The sequence below is a fragment of the Budorcas taxicolor genome, chromosome 3, assembly GCF_023091745.1.
Source record: "Budorcas taxicolor isolate Tak-1 chromosome 3, Takin1.1, whole genome shotgun sequence".
NCBI lineage: Eukaryota > Metazoa > Chordata > Mammalia > Artiodactyla > Bovidae > Budorcas > Budorcas taxicolor.
This window is the reverse complement of record NC_068912.1, coordinates 21,960,161-21,976,687: the sequence shown is the minus strand read 5'-3', so window position 1 is coordinate 21,976,687 and position 16,527 is coordinate 21,960,161.

Here is a 16,527-nt window from a genome sequence, read left to right as displayed (position 1 = left end):
TACCTATGGTTGATTCACACTGATGTATGGCAGAAACCAACACAACAGTATAAAGCAATTATCCCCTAATTAAGAAATAAATTTTTTAAGTACTGTTTCCTGTTTCTTCCTCCTTTTCTTGCAAATCAAAACCACAGTGAGATATCCCCTCACATTCATCAGAATGGCTGTCATCAAAAAGACCACAACTAACAAGTGTTGATGAATATGTGGAGAAAAGGAAACCCTCATACGCTTGTTGGTGGGAATGTAAATGGGTGCATGGAAGACAGTCCTCAAAAAATTAAAAGTAGAATTATCATATGACCCAGCAGTTCCACTCCTGGGTATATATTCAAAGAAAATGAACACTAATTTGAAAAGATACACACCCCAGTGTTCGTAGCACTGTTATTTACAATAGCCAAGATACAGAAGCAACCCAAGTGACCATGGACAGATGAACGGATAAGGAAGACGTGGTACATACATACCATGGAAAACTACTTAGCCACAAAAAAGAATGAAATTTTGCAACAACACGGCTGGACCTGGAGGGTTCTATGCTTAGTGAAATAAGTCAGAGAAAGACAAATTCTATATATTATCACTTATATGTGGAATCTAAAAAATAAAATGAATATAACAAAACAAAATAGACTCACAGATATGAACAAAAACTAGTAGTTACCAGTGGTGGGAGGGAGGGGGGGAGGGAAAAGACAGGGGTCAGGGATTAAGAGATACAAACTACTGTGTATAAAATAAATTAGCTACAAGCATATATTGTACAGCACATGAAATATAGCCAATATTTTATAATAACTTTAAATGGAATATGTACGTGCTCAGTTGCTCAATCCTGTCTGACTCTTCGAGACCCCATGGACTGTAGCCTGCCAGGGTCCTCCATCCGTGGAATTCCCCAGGCAAGAAATGCTAGAGTGGATTACCATTTCCTACTCCATTAAATGGAGTATAGACTATAAAAATTTTGAATCAGTATGCTGTACACCTGAAACAGAATAGTGTAAATCACTATACTTCAATTTTTAAAAATTAAAAACAAGTAAAGGTAATGATTTTTAAAAAACAAAAAAAAAGATCCTGTTTCTTTAGTCCCACTTCCTGAGAATACAGGAATCAGAGCCCTATGGTAGATAGATATGTAATTAGTGAAGGCCCATGGATTTCTACAACATCATATGAGCAATTGTCTGAAACTGGAGTCCATCAAACCCTCAGTCGGCTTTATTCCCCAGTTTAAATAGCCAAAATAAAGCACTGGAAATGAAAGAAAGCTCTAACCATTTCTGAGCTCTGAGAAAAGTCAATTCTTGGCAACAAAGTTGCTTGTCTGTGGGAAGGAGAACAAAGTGCCAGCTGGTAGGTAGGAAAGACTCCAGGTAAGAGCCAAAGAGATTTTTTTTAATCAAACTTAATTATTAATTGTGCCTTTAGACCCCACCTTCTAAAAGGATTAGAGCATTGCTACCAGGAAAGGGAATAATATGTCCATGGTCAGGGAGAAAATGCAGGTACATCTTAGAAGTTAGGAAGGCTAGGTAATGACAGCAGAGGAGGGCAGGTAGGCCCTATGAAGGTGGCCAGAGAAAGAACTGAAGCTACCAAGTGATTTTCCACAGGAGAGAAATATCTGGTAGGATCCAGGGGACTCTTCCAAGGCCAAGGCAGGCAAGGGTCTCCCAGGTCCAGGCAGCCATCAACATGGGCCCATTCCTAGTCCCAGGGGAACACCCACCCTCCCGGCAGGGCCGGATGGAGCCACAAGCCTGAGCAGGAGCTGCTCCTGAGAGGATCATGACCACAAAAGTGAGACTCAAACCACCAGAAGGGTTCAGCTTAGCTGGCCAAGGCTAGCAGGAAGCCTCATTTTCCCCTCAGTTTGTGTGTTTGCGTCTAGAACCTGCAGGACTTCCCCCGACAAGCCTAGTTTGTGAAAAGAGTGAGACTGCACTTTAACTGATCCCCAGGTCAGCGGGATCCCCAGCAGTGAAGCGCCGCTGCCTTGTCATTGGCGCCTCAGAAAGCCCTCCGTTCCATGATAGTTGCTGCAAGTGGAAAGGCCCAGTTAAAAAATACCATGGGCGTAAATGCTCCCGAGCCCCCACTTCCACTCAGTGCAGGGGAGGACTAGAAGTGAGGGGATTTAAAAGGTACTGGCTTCTCTGGTGGCTCAGAGGTTAAAGCATCTGCTTGCAATGCAGGAGACCTGGATTTGATCCCTGGGTCGGGAAGATTCCCCCTGGAGAAGGAAATGGCAACCCACTCCAGTATTCTTGCCTGGAGAATCCCATGGACAGAGGAGCCTGGTGGGCTACAGTCCACGGGTCGCAAAGAGTCAGACGTGACGAGTGACTTCACTTTCACTTTAGTTTATCAAAATCCCTTGTCTCCTGAGAAATATTTGAGCATCTCAAGATCAGTGGGAACCTGACAAGAACACAAAGCATCTCCCAAAACAAAAGGAAACAGGGTTTTCTGAATTACTTCCTGCTCTAAAGCAGTTATCTAGTGAAGTCGCTCAGTCATGCCCGACTCTTTGCGACCCCATGGACAGTGGCCTGCACCAAGCTCCGCCATCCATGGGATTTTCCAGGCAAGAGTACTGGAGTGGGTTGCCATTTCCTTCTCCAGGGAATCTTCCCGACCCAGGGATCAAACCCAGGTCTCCTGCATTGTGTTTCCAGGTATTATTTTATAAAAGAATACTGAAAACAGAAACAGACCCACAGATCTTGAAATCAAACTTTTGGTAACCAAAGGAGGAAAATGAGGGAAAGTGATGAGTAAGGAGATTGGGACTGACATATACACACTACTATATATAAACACATATATATATACATTTATAGGGAGGCCTGGCATGCTGCGATTCATGGGGTCGCAAAGAGTCGGACACGACTGAGTGACTGAACTGAACTGAACTGAATAAGGACCTACTGTATAGCACAAGGAATTCCACTCAATATTTTGTGATAACCTATATGGGAAAAGAATGGATATATTTTATATATATATATAAAATAATGAATGGATATATTATATACTTTATGTATATATATGAACAGATATGTATATTATATATACAAGTATATAAGATTCACTTTGCTATATACCTGAAACAAACAAGACATTATAAATCAACTATACTCCAATAAAAGTTTAAAAAAGAATCCCCAAACTGCTACAGATCAGATCAAACACAAGTCAGGGAAAAGCAAATTTTTCTGAGGAAGGAAAGGAAGGAAAAGATAACTCCTGGAAAAGTGAAGTCAGCGAATTAGAGGATCTTCTTTCATCTCCTCAGTCCTGGGAATTGTCTGCCCAAAGGCAGCAGCTGGTTTCCTCTGACAGAACAGATGTACTCAGTGCTTAGCATAAATCTATAGACCATTTAAAATCACTTTACTGTTTAAAACTCACCATGCTATATTCATGCATGCTACATGATCTCATTAATCCTCACAATCACCTCAACATATTTAATCTCAATCCTAGCTGGCCCTCAGAATCACTGACAGAGACATAAAAACATGCTCAGTTAGGCCCCACCTCAGATCTACTGGCTCAGTCCAGGCCTGAAACCAGAACATGGGCATGTTTAAAATCCCCACGAGTTTAACAAGCTCATGCTCCAAACCACTCTTTCTGCTCCCAGCTCCCCTTCTCTCCCCCTCAGCCTTGGGATAACACCCTCACGGGTCAGAGAAGAACGTCAAGGCTGGGTGAACTATTAACAGCTACCTTGAGCTCACCTTTACTCAACTTGAGAAACCAAGGTGGCAGCCTAGTTAGGAGAGGTTCTCAGGATCCCGCTCTGCCCACAATTCCGCCTCACCTGCAGCATAGGAGTGTGTGGCAACCTAAAGCCTGTGCCTCTGCTTCCCACCACATGCTAGTTCTGACCCAGGCAAACAGAATCCAGCAGATGAAAACAAACTTTAATAGCTGCCACAAGCTCTTTGTTCTGTGAATTAAGTCTGAGGGGACCCTTTCCAGCCCCCCTAAACCTAACCACCTTAAGAGCTGAGGCTGGGACTTCCCTGATGGTTCAGTAGTTAAGAATCCGGCTGCCAATGCAGGGGACAGGGGTTCAACCCCTTGTCCAGGAAGATTTCACATGCTGTGATGCCACAACTGCGGAAACCTGCCTGCCTTAGAGCCTGTGCGCTGTGACAAGAGAAGATAGCACTGTGAGAAACCCGAGTACCCCAGTGAAGAGCAGCTCCCACTCACCTCAGCTAGAGAAAGCCCACATGCAGCAACAGAGACCCAGTACAGACAAAATAAATAATTTTTAAAAAAAAGAGTTGAGGCCATTTCTCTTCCTCCATCATCCAATGGGTAGAAACCCAAGTTCCATTCCTGTCTGAGGCCAAACAACTAGATTCTCCAATCAGCATCCTGGAGTACATGCAACATGCTTGGGATCATGAATAAAGATCCCTCAAAATTCTACTGAACATCAAGAAGACATACTGCCCCAAATCTGATTTCATAAGTCCAAGCCACAAATATTTGCCTCATACTGTGGATGGTGATTGCAGCCATGAAATTAAAAGACACTTGCTCCTTGGAAGAAAAGCTATGACCAACCTAGACAGCATATTAAAAAGCAGAGACATTACTTTGCCAACAAAGGTCCATCTAGTCAAGGCTATGGTTTTTCCAGTAGTCATGTATGGATGTGAGAGTTGGACTATGAAGAAAGTTGAGCGCCAAAGAATTGATGCTTTTGAACTGTGGTGCTGGAGAAGAAAGACTCTTGAGAGTCCCTTGGACTGCAAGGAGATCCAACCAGTCCATCCTAAAGGAGATCAGTCCTGGGTATTCATTGGAGGGACTGATGTTGAAGCTGAAACTCCAATCCTTTGGCTACCTGATGTGGAGAGCTGACTCATTGGAAAAGACCCTGATGCTGGGAAAGATTGAGGGCAGGAGGAGAAGGGGACGACAGAGGATGAGATGGTTGGATGGCATCACCGACACAATGGACATGGGTTTGGGTGGACTCTGGGAGTTGGTGATGGACAAGGAGGCCTGGTGTGCTGTGGTCATGGGGTTGCAAAGAGTCGGACATGACTGAGCGACTGAACTGAACTGAACTGATGTGCAAAACACTGTTAAGTGGTTGAAGGAAAAAAGTAAAACAGCACCTCTATCCTCATGGACTTTATAGTTAAATAGGAGTGAAGAAAAGTTCTAGTACAGAATGAGCAACCACTATGAGCAGAGTAGAAATGCTATAAGACCTACAACATGAGACAAATTAAGGAAAGCTTCGCAATTTACATAGGATTTGATTTAGACATTGACAATAGATGGGTAGGACTTCAGTAGGACAGAGGTAGGAAAAGAATATTCTAGCCACAAAGAGTAGTATGAACCTCAGGCATGGAAGTGGCAAAGTTCTTGGGGATGGTCAAAGAAGAGCTAAAACCCAAAGTGACTGAAGAACAGCCAACAGGACAGCCAACACATCCTTTTGTCATGGGTGACAAGTTAGGTTGTAAAGGCCTCTAATAACAGTCCAAGGGATCTGGCCTTAGTTTGGTGATCAGCAGGGACCAACAAGGGGCTTCCATGGTGGCGCTAATGGTAAGGAATCCACCTGCCAATGCAGGAGTCGCAAGAGATGCCTGGTTCAATCCCTGGGTCAGAAAGATTCCCTGGAGGAGGGAATGGCAACCCATTCTGGTATTCTTGCCTGGGGAATCCCATGGACAGAGGAGCCTGGCGGGCTACAGTCCATAAGGTCACAAAGAGTCGGACACAACTGAAGCGACTCAGCACACACTCAGGCATGCACCAAGCAAGGCTTATAAGCAGAGGAAGGACAGGAGCAGAGCTGGGCTCCACGGGTGGTAGGAGGGATGGCTGTTGTAGTAATCCTCCTCACGTGCAGCCTGACCCCGCGCCTCTACCTGAGAATAGAGGTGAAAGAGCTGGAGGAACTAGAGAGGACTAAGCCACACGTGGTACTAAGTCTTCGATCCTGTCCTCTCAGATTTCTCCATACAGAGATGGCCTCAGACAGGACAGGTACAACAACACAGGTGTACACTGACCACGAGACACTCCAGGTCCCTGGACTCTCCCTAATTACTGCCTACGTCACTCACACACAATTTTGTTGTGGATTTGAGAGGGTAACAGGTAGGAAGGCCAGAGGTCCCCAAGCGGCAGGAGGAGATAAACTGCAAGTGGCAGTTTTTTTCCTTCTCTACACCAAAGTAAAAGAGGCTTCTTTTAATTCTGCATAGACTACACCTGATTCTGCCTTGAGCTAACCAATGCACTTTTCTTATGGAAATGTTCTTCTTAAGCTATGATAATGAAACTATGTCTTTGCTTTGGAATCTGCCTTTCTTCAAAATGGTTCTGCTTAGACTTTTTTTTTCTTTTCTCAAACTTTGAGCTGATAATGGCTTAACAAACCAGTATTCATATCAATCGTTTTATGACCAGGAGATAAAACTCATACTGTGGGAGAGGGGCCTGATGAAACTCCCTCAGCCTTAAGGTGTCTCTCTTATCTGATTAACAGCTTTCTAACAGACATAAACACCTTGCTAAAAACTAGCAAGGGGGCATTCTTTCTGCTCCCTTCTGATGTCTAGGTCAGAAGCTTTTTCTCTCTCTCTCATACTTTAATAAAATTCTGTGACACAAAAAGCTCCAGTGGTCAAGCCTGGTCTCTGGCCCCGGATCGAAATCCTCTCCCCCACAGGTTGCACAGAGAGGTACGTGCACAGTTCTGTCTTCTGAGGTCACTGCCCGATGTGAACACAGCTGTGCTTCTGACTCCTCTCAGCTCTGAGTTGCAGAACACCCTAATTCTGTGGTCGTTTTCTCATTCTGTCTGCTTCCGCACAAGTGGCATACTTTCCTTGGACTTATCACCCTTGTTCAGTTTTTTCCTGGGCTTCCTTTTTAGCTCAGTTAGTAAAGCATCTACCTGCAGTGCAAGAGACCTGGCTTCAATCTCTGGGTCAGGAAGATCCCCTGCAGAAGGAAATGGCAGCCCACTCCAGTATCCTTGCCTGGAAAATCCCATGGACAGAGGAGCCTGGTGAGCTGAAGTCCGTGGGGTCCCAGAATTGGGCACAACTGAGCGACTAATACTTCACTCTTGATACTTTTTCTACTTCAAGCTTTAGACTCCCTGTCTGTTATGGACTCAATTGTTTCACTCCCAAAATTCATATGTTGAAGCCTTATGACTATTTGGAGATAGAGCCTTGTAAAGAGACACTTAAGGTTAAAAGAGGTCCAAAAATGTGGGTCTGGCATCTTTATAAGAAGACACAGAAAAGCATATATGCAGAGAAAGGGCCACATGAAGAAACAGCAAGAAGGCTGCCATCTGCAAACCAACAGGGGCCTCAGGAGAAACCAGCCCTGCTGGCACCTTGACTTTGGACTTCTGGCCTCCAGAACTGTGAAGAAAGAAATTTCTCTTTAAGCAACCAGGGATTCTGTTTTGTGGTATTCTGTTATGACAGCTAGGAGACTAATGCATCTTCCAAGTAGCACTGCCTACTTGGGCTGAGTGTTAGAAAGGAAGAAGTCAGAGAAAGAAAGAAAAAGACCCACAAGCTCATGCTTTGGTGACTGACAGATAAGTTGTACCATTAAAAGATGGTATAGTCATGAAGAATGATATGGCAAAGCCAGTTTGAAATGGTTTTAAATCAGAGGACTGAAAAAAAAAAAAGGAATTGAATATCTACTTCACGTTACACACAAAAATTAATTCAAAATCAAATAAAAAATTAAGAGCTAGAACTGTTTCTTCTAAACTCTTAGAAGAAAATATGGGGATAAATCTTCAAAAGGTAAAACTTTTTAAAAATCAGAGGACTTGGCAGAACATCCTGCAGGTAGAAGTGTGGACCTGGAGCTTGGGCAACGGTGGCCTAGAATCCTCACAGCAATGCTCTTGTGACACCCGGGAGTAACAACATGCAAGGAGGGGAGCCAAGGATAAAGCCTTGGGTAATACTGATATCTAGGTGACAGGAAGGAAGCTGTGAAGGAATCATCAGATGGCCAAGATTTTACAGTCCAATCTAAAAGAGGAATTTCAAGACAACATAGTTAACACTGCAAAACCCTGCTAGGAGGTAAAGAGGATAAACACAGAAAATGCCACTAAGTTTAGAAAATGGAAGTTCAGGGCAGATAAGGGACTAAGAAGCAAGTGAACCCTAGTAAATAACAGAGGCAAGGAATATAGATACATCCTGAAACAGATACATGAGAGGATTGGGATAGCAGTTTAAGGGGGAAGTAGGGTTAGTGGATGGGTTTATTTTTAACGTTTGTATATCAAGGGATGATACAGACAGCATGGAAAATCGGTTTGGCCTTGATGAGATGGAAAACTTCTACTGAGGCAGGAGAAGAGTGGGAAAAATGAGACCAAGAGGAAGATAAGGTCAACTTAATGAGACAAATGAGGAACTTTGAGAATGTGGACCATTCCACATTCTCCACATTCTCCACTGGGCCCCAGACTGATAAATCGGTGACGGTGGCTAGGAGAGGAGTGTGGATTAGCAGTATGTACCTCCAAAGGCCACTGCACCAGTCCATCCTAAAGGAGATCAGTCCTGGGTATTCATTGGAAGGACTGATGCTGAAGCTGAAACTCCAGCACTTTGGCCACCTCATGCAAAGAGTTGACTCATTGGAAAAGACCCTGATGCTGGGAGGGATTGGGGGCAGGAGGAGAAGGGGACGACAGAGGATGAGAGGATTGGATGGCATCACCAACACAATGGACATGAGTTTGGGTGAACTCCGGGAGTTGGTGATGGACAGGGAGGCCTGGCGTGCTGCAATTCATGGGGTCACAAAGAGTTGGACACGACTGAGCGACTGAACTGAACTGAACTGATGAAGAAATCAGAGCCCAGCGTGCTGGATCTTCCAGTCTCTCAAGAGAACTCAAAAGTCCAGACTTATGTGAAATGTCCCCATATTTAAAAACAGGCAGCTATTTCAAAGTTGTAAAAAAACTTCATGTAAAGTAAACAGAATTGGACCCCTGGGCTGGCAGTTTATAATATTGGGGAAAAGGCTATCCAAATTAGCATTGTTTCACTATAAACAGGCAACATGTTGAATAAAAATTTCTAAGTAACAACTTAGGCCAAAATATATTTTTTTCATTAGACAGATAAATATAGATCTCATGAATTTATATAAGACCAATCAGCATGATTTCTCATGGCTTTTTCTCACTATGTATTGGGTTTATCAAAAAGTTCATTTCGGATTTTCCATAAGAGCCTATGGGAAAACTCAAACTTTTTGGCCTACCCAAGACATCAAGAGTAGAAAAACAAAGTGGTCACTTTTACCCCAGGTTGGAGCATGACATGTTTAAAAACAGACGGCTAGGAGGTGAGGGTTTCTATGTTAACAATGAGCTCTGCTGCTGCTTGCTGCTAAGTCGCTTCAGTTGTGTCCGACTCTGTGCAACCCCGTAGATGGCAGCCCACCAGGCTCCCCCGGCCCTAGGATTCTCCAGGCGAGAACACTGGAGTGGGTTGCCATTTCCTTCTCCAATGCATGAAAGTGAAAAGTGAAAGGGAAGTCGCTCAGTCATGTCCAACTCTTCACGACCCCATGGACTGAAGCCCACCAGGCTCCTCCGCCCGTGGGATTTTCCAAGCAAGAGTACTAGAGTGGGGTGCCATTGCCTTCTCCGTACAATGAGCCCAGCGTTAAATTAAGACGTGAGACTATGAGGCTGGTGTGAATTGTGAGGAAGAGAAACTGCATGAGGGCTTCCCAGGTGGTACTAGTGGTCAAGAATCCACCTGCCGATGCAGGAGACACAAGAGACCCAGGTTTGATCCCTGGGTCAGGAAGATCTGATGGAGTAGGAAATGGCAACGCACTCCAGTATTCTTACCTAGAAGATTCCATGGACAGAGGAGCCTGTTGGGCTACAGTCCATGGAGCCACAAAGAGTCGGACACAACTGAGCATGCATGCAGCACTGAGCTACAAAGATGGAGTGATGGAAAAGATGAAGGGTTCTAGCTTCTGTTCTAGTTCTAGCTTCTATTCTAGTGTTCTGCCTGGGCAGGATGAATGGGGAGAGGGAGGAAGAGGGCACTGAGGGAACAGTTTTGAAAATTAAGCGGCTGACATAGGAAAAGGCATCTTAAACAATGTTTAGAACAGAGTAGTTTCCAGTAACAAAAAGTCTAAACATAGGTATATGGCTGATGTAACGGGAGTTTGTTTTTATTTTCATCTTCCCTGAGCATTCTAGTCTGGATAAAGTACATCAGAAAGAACCAGAGTTTTACAGCCAAACCCAATTTTAATTCCATTGTCACCACTTGCTAGCTATGAGAACATGTGTGGCTTCCTTAATTTTGACCTGGAGATAGAAATACACCAGAAGTAGGAAATACACATGGATCAGTGCACCGGGCCAGTGTCACAGAAGATGGATGGTCTAGAGCAACCTAAGCACAGCGTCTGGAGCAGAGGAGCCCCTCCAGGTGGACCATATTCCCTGCTCTCTGGTGGAAGTCCTGAGAGCATGGGAATCCCGTTCCCTGTGATGACATTTGGGCAGTGTTTCTGATTTTCCTTGTGAAGCAGACAAGAGATGGAGCGATGGACTAGGGATGAGCAGGCCTCTTGATTGTCAGGTCAGAGATTCTCTGTCTCCTCACTCTGGACCATCTCTGCAAAGTTAGTTTTAGCTGCTGAAAAGTCGGCTGAAGATTTTGTTCCCCCATGAAATCAAGCTCAAATAATGAACTCAGATTTCCCTAAGACCTATCATGTAAGACTGAAAGCTAGGGAATTACCAAAATGGAATCAAATGCCATGTGTTAAGGAGCTAAAAGATTTTACAGAGCTAAGCTGGCCAGAGAGTCCAAACATCTGGAGAAAATGAGTTCTAACAGATGTGAGTACAAGATAGAGCAGCCAAGGGACCCACATACAAGGGTGGAGAAGACGGATTGAGGGAGTATACTGAGGTGTGGATGATCGTGGTCACCAGGGAGTGACCAGGGAAGAGATTCACTCACTGGGCCGACATCACTGGATTTCCAAAAGATTAGAGAAAGGATGTGGGATGAACAGCATTCTGCTTGGAGGGGGAAATCAGAAAGGGGCTGTGAGCAGTGACAGCCAGGTGCAATAACTACTGTCAGGAAAGAAAATACCCAGTGCTATCTTCTTTGTCTTTCTCCTCAAATCTAGGATGTAGTGGATCATTCTATCAATACAGTAATCTACTACCATCAGTCACGAGTGCTTTGGACCAACCACCATCTTATCTAGATAAGATGGAATGAAATAGATACTCCATCTATTTTAGATAAGAGGAAAATAGTTAGGAATCAATGGTGCAGACACTGTCAGACTGCAAAGAAAACACAACCTCTCCTTACAAGGTGCTTATGTAAACAACACCCAAGGCATAAAGAACTCAAAGAACAAAAACTGAGCAAGACAGTGGGGAATAATGTTTAATCCTAGTTACTGCAACTGTAGGAGGATATTCGTATAACCTAGGATGCAACCAGAATTTCTGTGTAATGAGTTAGACAAAGAAATCACTAGACTTTTGTTGGGCTTCCCTGGTGGCTTGGTTGGTAAAGAATCTGCCTGCAATGCTAGGAGACCTGGGTTCGATCCCTGGGTCAGGAAGATCCCCTGGAGAAGAAAATGGCAACTCATTCCAGATTTCTTGCCTGGAGACTTCCATGCTCAGAGGAGCCTAACAGGCAAGTCCATGGGGTCACAAAGAGTCGGACACAACTGAGTGACTAACACAGACTTTTGTTGGAAAACTACGACTGGTAGAGACTGGTGATGTTATGTCAGCACCTAAGGGCTTCCGTGCTGGGCCAGGTGTGTCTGCCTTCTTTCACAGCCTGCCTAAGAGCCTTGGGAGACACTTTCTTCCAACAACATGAAAGAAATCCTATTGTATCTCAGTTGGTATTGACAGATGTCTCAAGCAAGGAGGAGATTAATGAAATTCAATTTCATCCTTCTTCAAAAATATTTTACCTAGAGCAAATCCAGTATCTTTGCTGCAGATTACATTTAAGCCAGCTGGATTCCTCCTTTAAAAAGCAAGAGGTGTGGAAATTCAAAACACTCAAGTGTATTAGTTTTAAATTAGTATCAAAAATAGAAAAATAAATGGGGCCCCAAGATATGTTTTTGCCAACTGTGCTTTCCCACTGTAAAGATTACTGTTTGGTCTTCAGTTCAGTTCAGTTCAGTTCAGTCGCTCAGTTGTGTCTGACTCTTTGTGATCCATGAATCGCAGCACACCAGGCCTCCCTGTCCATCACCAACTCCCGGAGTTCACCCAAACTCACGTGCATCAAGTTGGTGATGCCATCCAACCACCTCATCCTCTGTCATCCCCTTCTCCTCCTGCCCCAATCCCTCCCAGCATCAGGGTCTTTTCCAATGAGTCAACTCTTTGCACAAGGTGGCCAAAGTATTGGAGTTTTAGCCTCAGCATCAGTCCTTCCAATGAACACCCGGGACTGGTCTCCTTTAGGATGGACTGGTTGGATCTCCTTGTAGTCCAAGGGACTCACAAGAGTCTTCTCCAGGACCACAGTTCAAAAGCATCAATTCTTTGGCGCTCAACTTTCTTCACAGTCCAACTCTCACATCCATACATGACCACTGGAAAAACCATAGCCTTGACTAGATGAACCTTTGTTGGCAAAGTAATATCTCTGTTTTTAAATATGCTATCTAGGTTGGTCATAACTTTCCTTCCAAGGAGTAAGCTCTTTTAACTTCATGGCTACAATCACCATCTACAGTGATTTTGGACTTAGGCAGCCATAAATTTCAAATATGGGAAATTAATCAAATGTGTTCCAGTAGAGAAGAGTGCTCAGAGGCTTGGTGAATGATTCTTGTTTCTCTTTTATGATAAGGAATGGAATCTGCTTATCTTGAAATTCATTTGGCCTGCTGGCACTGAATGCCCCTCCCCCCACCCACCCATCATACTTTGTCCTAGAAGACAGGACTCCTGGTTGGAGTTCAAGGCCTTCCCCACTCTATTTGCTGATCTAAGAGTTCTGCAAGTTGGGAGAGAGACGAAGTCAGTATCATGTGGAAACAAGAGTCGCCCTTGGAGAAAGGATACTTTGTGCTGCTAACAGAACTGGTGCCTGAAAATAGCCAAACTATCCAGAGGATTGGCCAGAATGAGAGAGTCCCCCAAAGTAGGTATCTTGCTTTTCAATACCTTTTGAGTCTGCATTTCTGCCCCCTGGCTTTTTTCCCTATAACTTAAAGTCCTCTGGCCTCTCCCAGTCGCTGCCTCAAGACAAATTGCCTGGTCTTTCTTTCACTATGTTAGTCTCTAAAAATAACACTTAAGAACCTAAAATCCACTACAGATTGTCATACTGAGAGAAGTAAGTCAGACAGAGAAGGAGAAATAGCATTTGACATCCCTTATATGTGGAATTCAAATGATACAAATGAACTTACTTCCAAAACAGAGAACAAATTTTTGGTTGCAAGGAAGTGGGGAAGGATAGGGGGAAGGGATAGTTATGGAGTTTGGGAAGGTCATACACACACTGATATATTTTAAATGGATAATGAAAAAGGACGTACTGTATAGCACATGGAACTCTACTTAATGTTATGTGGCAGTCTGGATGGGAGGAGGGTTTAGGGGAAAATGGAAACATGTATATATATGGCTGAATCCCTTCACTGTTCACCTGAAAATATCACAGCATTGTTAATTGGTTAACTCCAATACAAAATAAAAAGTTGAAAAAAAGAACCTAAAAGTCCAAACATCTTGATCAGGCTTTGAGGCACAACACAGTCAAGCCCAACTTTATCCTCCTCTGCTCCTCCGTGTCACCTTTTGGCACACATGTAGTCACCCACACCCAGCCCGCCCTTTGCTCACCCCACATGCTCTGCCTGAAACACCTCCAGCCCCCACCCCTAATTATTTATTTATAGTAGGTCACATTTTTTTCCAAGTGGATGAATTAAAGACCTAGCCATATTCAAGGCTCAGTTCAAATTTTAAAAGTGAAAGTGAAGTCTCAGTCATGTCCGACTCTTTGCGACTCCGTGGACTGTAGCCTAATACTCCTCCATCCGTGGGATTCTCCAGGCAAGAATATTGGAGTGGGTTGCCATTTCCTTCTCCAGGAGATCTTCCCAACCCAGGGATCAAACCCGGGTCTCCCACATTGCAGGCAGACGCTTTACCATCTGCACCACCAGGGAAGCTCAAATTATAGGTCATATACAAATCCTTGCCTGACCACTACAGTCTGAAGGAATCACTCCAGCCTCTAAATTTCAACTAGAAAAGAAAATTGTTATACACATTTATTGAGCTCCTACTAGGCTCCAAGCATCAGTCTAGGTTACATTTTATGAGTTCTCACTTAATTTTTTTTTTTACTTTACAATACTGTATTGGTTTTGCCATACATCAACATGAATCTGCCACAGGTGTACATGAGTTCCCAACCCTGAACCCCCCTCCCACCACCCTCCCCATATCATCTCTCTGGGTTATCCCAGTGCACCAGCCCCAAGCATCCTGTATCCTGTATTGAACCTAGACTAGCAATTTGTTTCTTACATGATAGTATACATGTTTCAATGCAATTCTCCCAAATCATCCCACCCTCTCCCTCTCCCACAGAGTCCAAAAGACTGTTCTTTATATCTGTGTCTCTTTTGCTATCTCGCATACAGGGTTATCATTACCATCTTTCTAAATTCCATATATATGTGTTAGTATACTGTATTGGTGTTTTTCTTTCTGGCTTACTTCACTCTGTATAATCGGCTCCAGTTTCATCCACCTCATTAGAACTGATTCAAATGTATTCTTTTTAATGGCTGCGTAATACTCCATTGTGTATATGTACCACAGCTTTCTTATCCATTCGTCCATCTAGGTTGCTTCCATGTCCTGGCTATTATAAACAGTGCTGCAATGAACACTGGGGTACACGTGTCTCTTTCAATTCTGGTTTCCTCAATGTGTATGCCCAGCAGTGGATTGCTCGGTCGTATGGCAGTTCTATTTGCAGTTTTTTAAGGAATCTCCACACTGTTCTCCATAGTGGCTGTACTAGTTTGCATTCCCACCAACAGTGTAAGAGGGTTCCCTTTTCTCCACACCCTCTCCAGCATTTATTGCTTGTAGACTTTTGGATCGCAGCCATTCTGACTGGTATGAAATGGTACCTCATTGTGGTCTTGATTTGCATTTCTCTGATAATGAATGATGTTGAGCATCTTTTCATGTGTTTGTTAGCCGTCCATATGTCTTCTTTGGAGAAATGTCTATTTAGTTCTTTGGCCCATTTTTTGATTGGGTCATTTATTTTTCTGGAATTGAGCTGCATAAGTTGCTTGTATATTCTTGAGATTAGTTGTTTGTCAGTTGCTTCATTTGCTATTATTTCTCCCATTCCGAAGGCTATCTTTTCACCTTGCTTATAGTTTCCTTTGTTGTGCAGAAGCTTTTAATTTTAATTAGATCCCATCTGTTTATTTTTGCTTTTATTTCCAATATTCTGGGAGGTGGATCATAGAGGATCCTGCTGTGATTTATGTCAGAGAGTGTTTTGCCTATGTTCTTCTCTAGGATTTTTATAGTTTCTGGTCTTACATTTAGATCTTTAATCCATTTTGAGTTTATTTTTGTGTGTGGTGTTAGAAAGTGTTCTAGTTTCGGTCTTTTACAAGTGGTTGACCAGTTTTCCCAGCACCACTTGTTAAAGAGATTGTCTTTACTCCATTGTATATTCTTGCCTCCTTTGTCGATAAAGCCCAGAGATAAACTCACTTAATCTTAATGGTCTGCTTCACAAGAGAAAAGTCCCTGAAAATGTAAGCTGATTTTCCATGGCTATTTGGAAAAGCAGCAGAATCTGGATTTAAACTTGGTTGAATCCGGGTTCCTCCCACCATCTGCCCAGCCTCCCAACCATGAGGGCTGTGTTAAGGAACCCAAGTAGTTAGATTGGGAGGAGGAAGGCACTCCAGGCAAAAGGAATAGCAGAGGCATGTTCCCGAATCGGGTTGTGGGCTGGTGGGCGGGTGGGGGGTGGCGGTGCTTCCTTGATAGCTCAGCAGTAAAGAGTCTGCCTGCCAATACAGGACATGTGAGTTCGATCCCTGGGCAGGGAAGATCCCCTGGAGGAAGAATGGGCAACCCACTCCAGTATTCTTGCCTAGGAAATCCTATGGACAGAGGAGCCTCGAGGGCTACAGTCCATAGGGTAGCAAAAAGAGTTGGACACAGTTTAGTGACTAAGCAAGCACACATGTTCACGAATGGTGAATCTTGGACCACAGCTGCCATGGAGTTGAGTAGGAGCTCTCTTTCGTATTTATCAAAACTCCTCCCCACTGCCTGGGTTCCTTCCTTCCTTGGGGTCATGCCCTTCATAAAACTGTCTGATGATCATCAGAATAGTAGCACTTAAGGTGCAAGAGGCACTA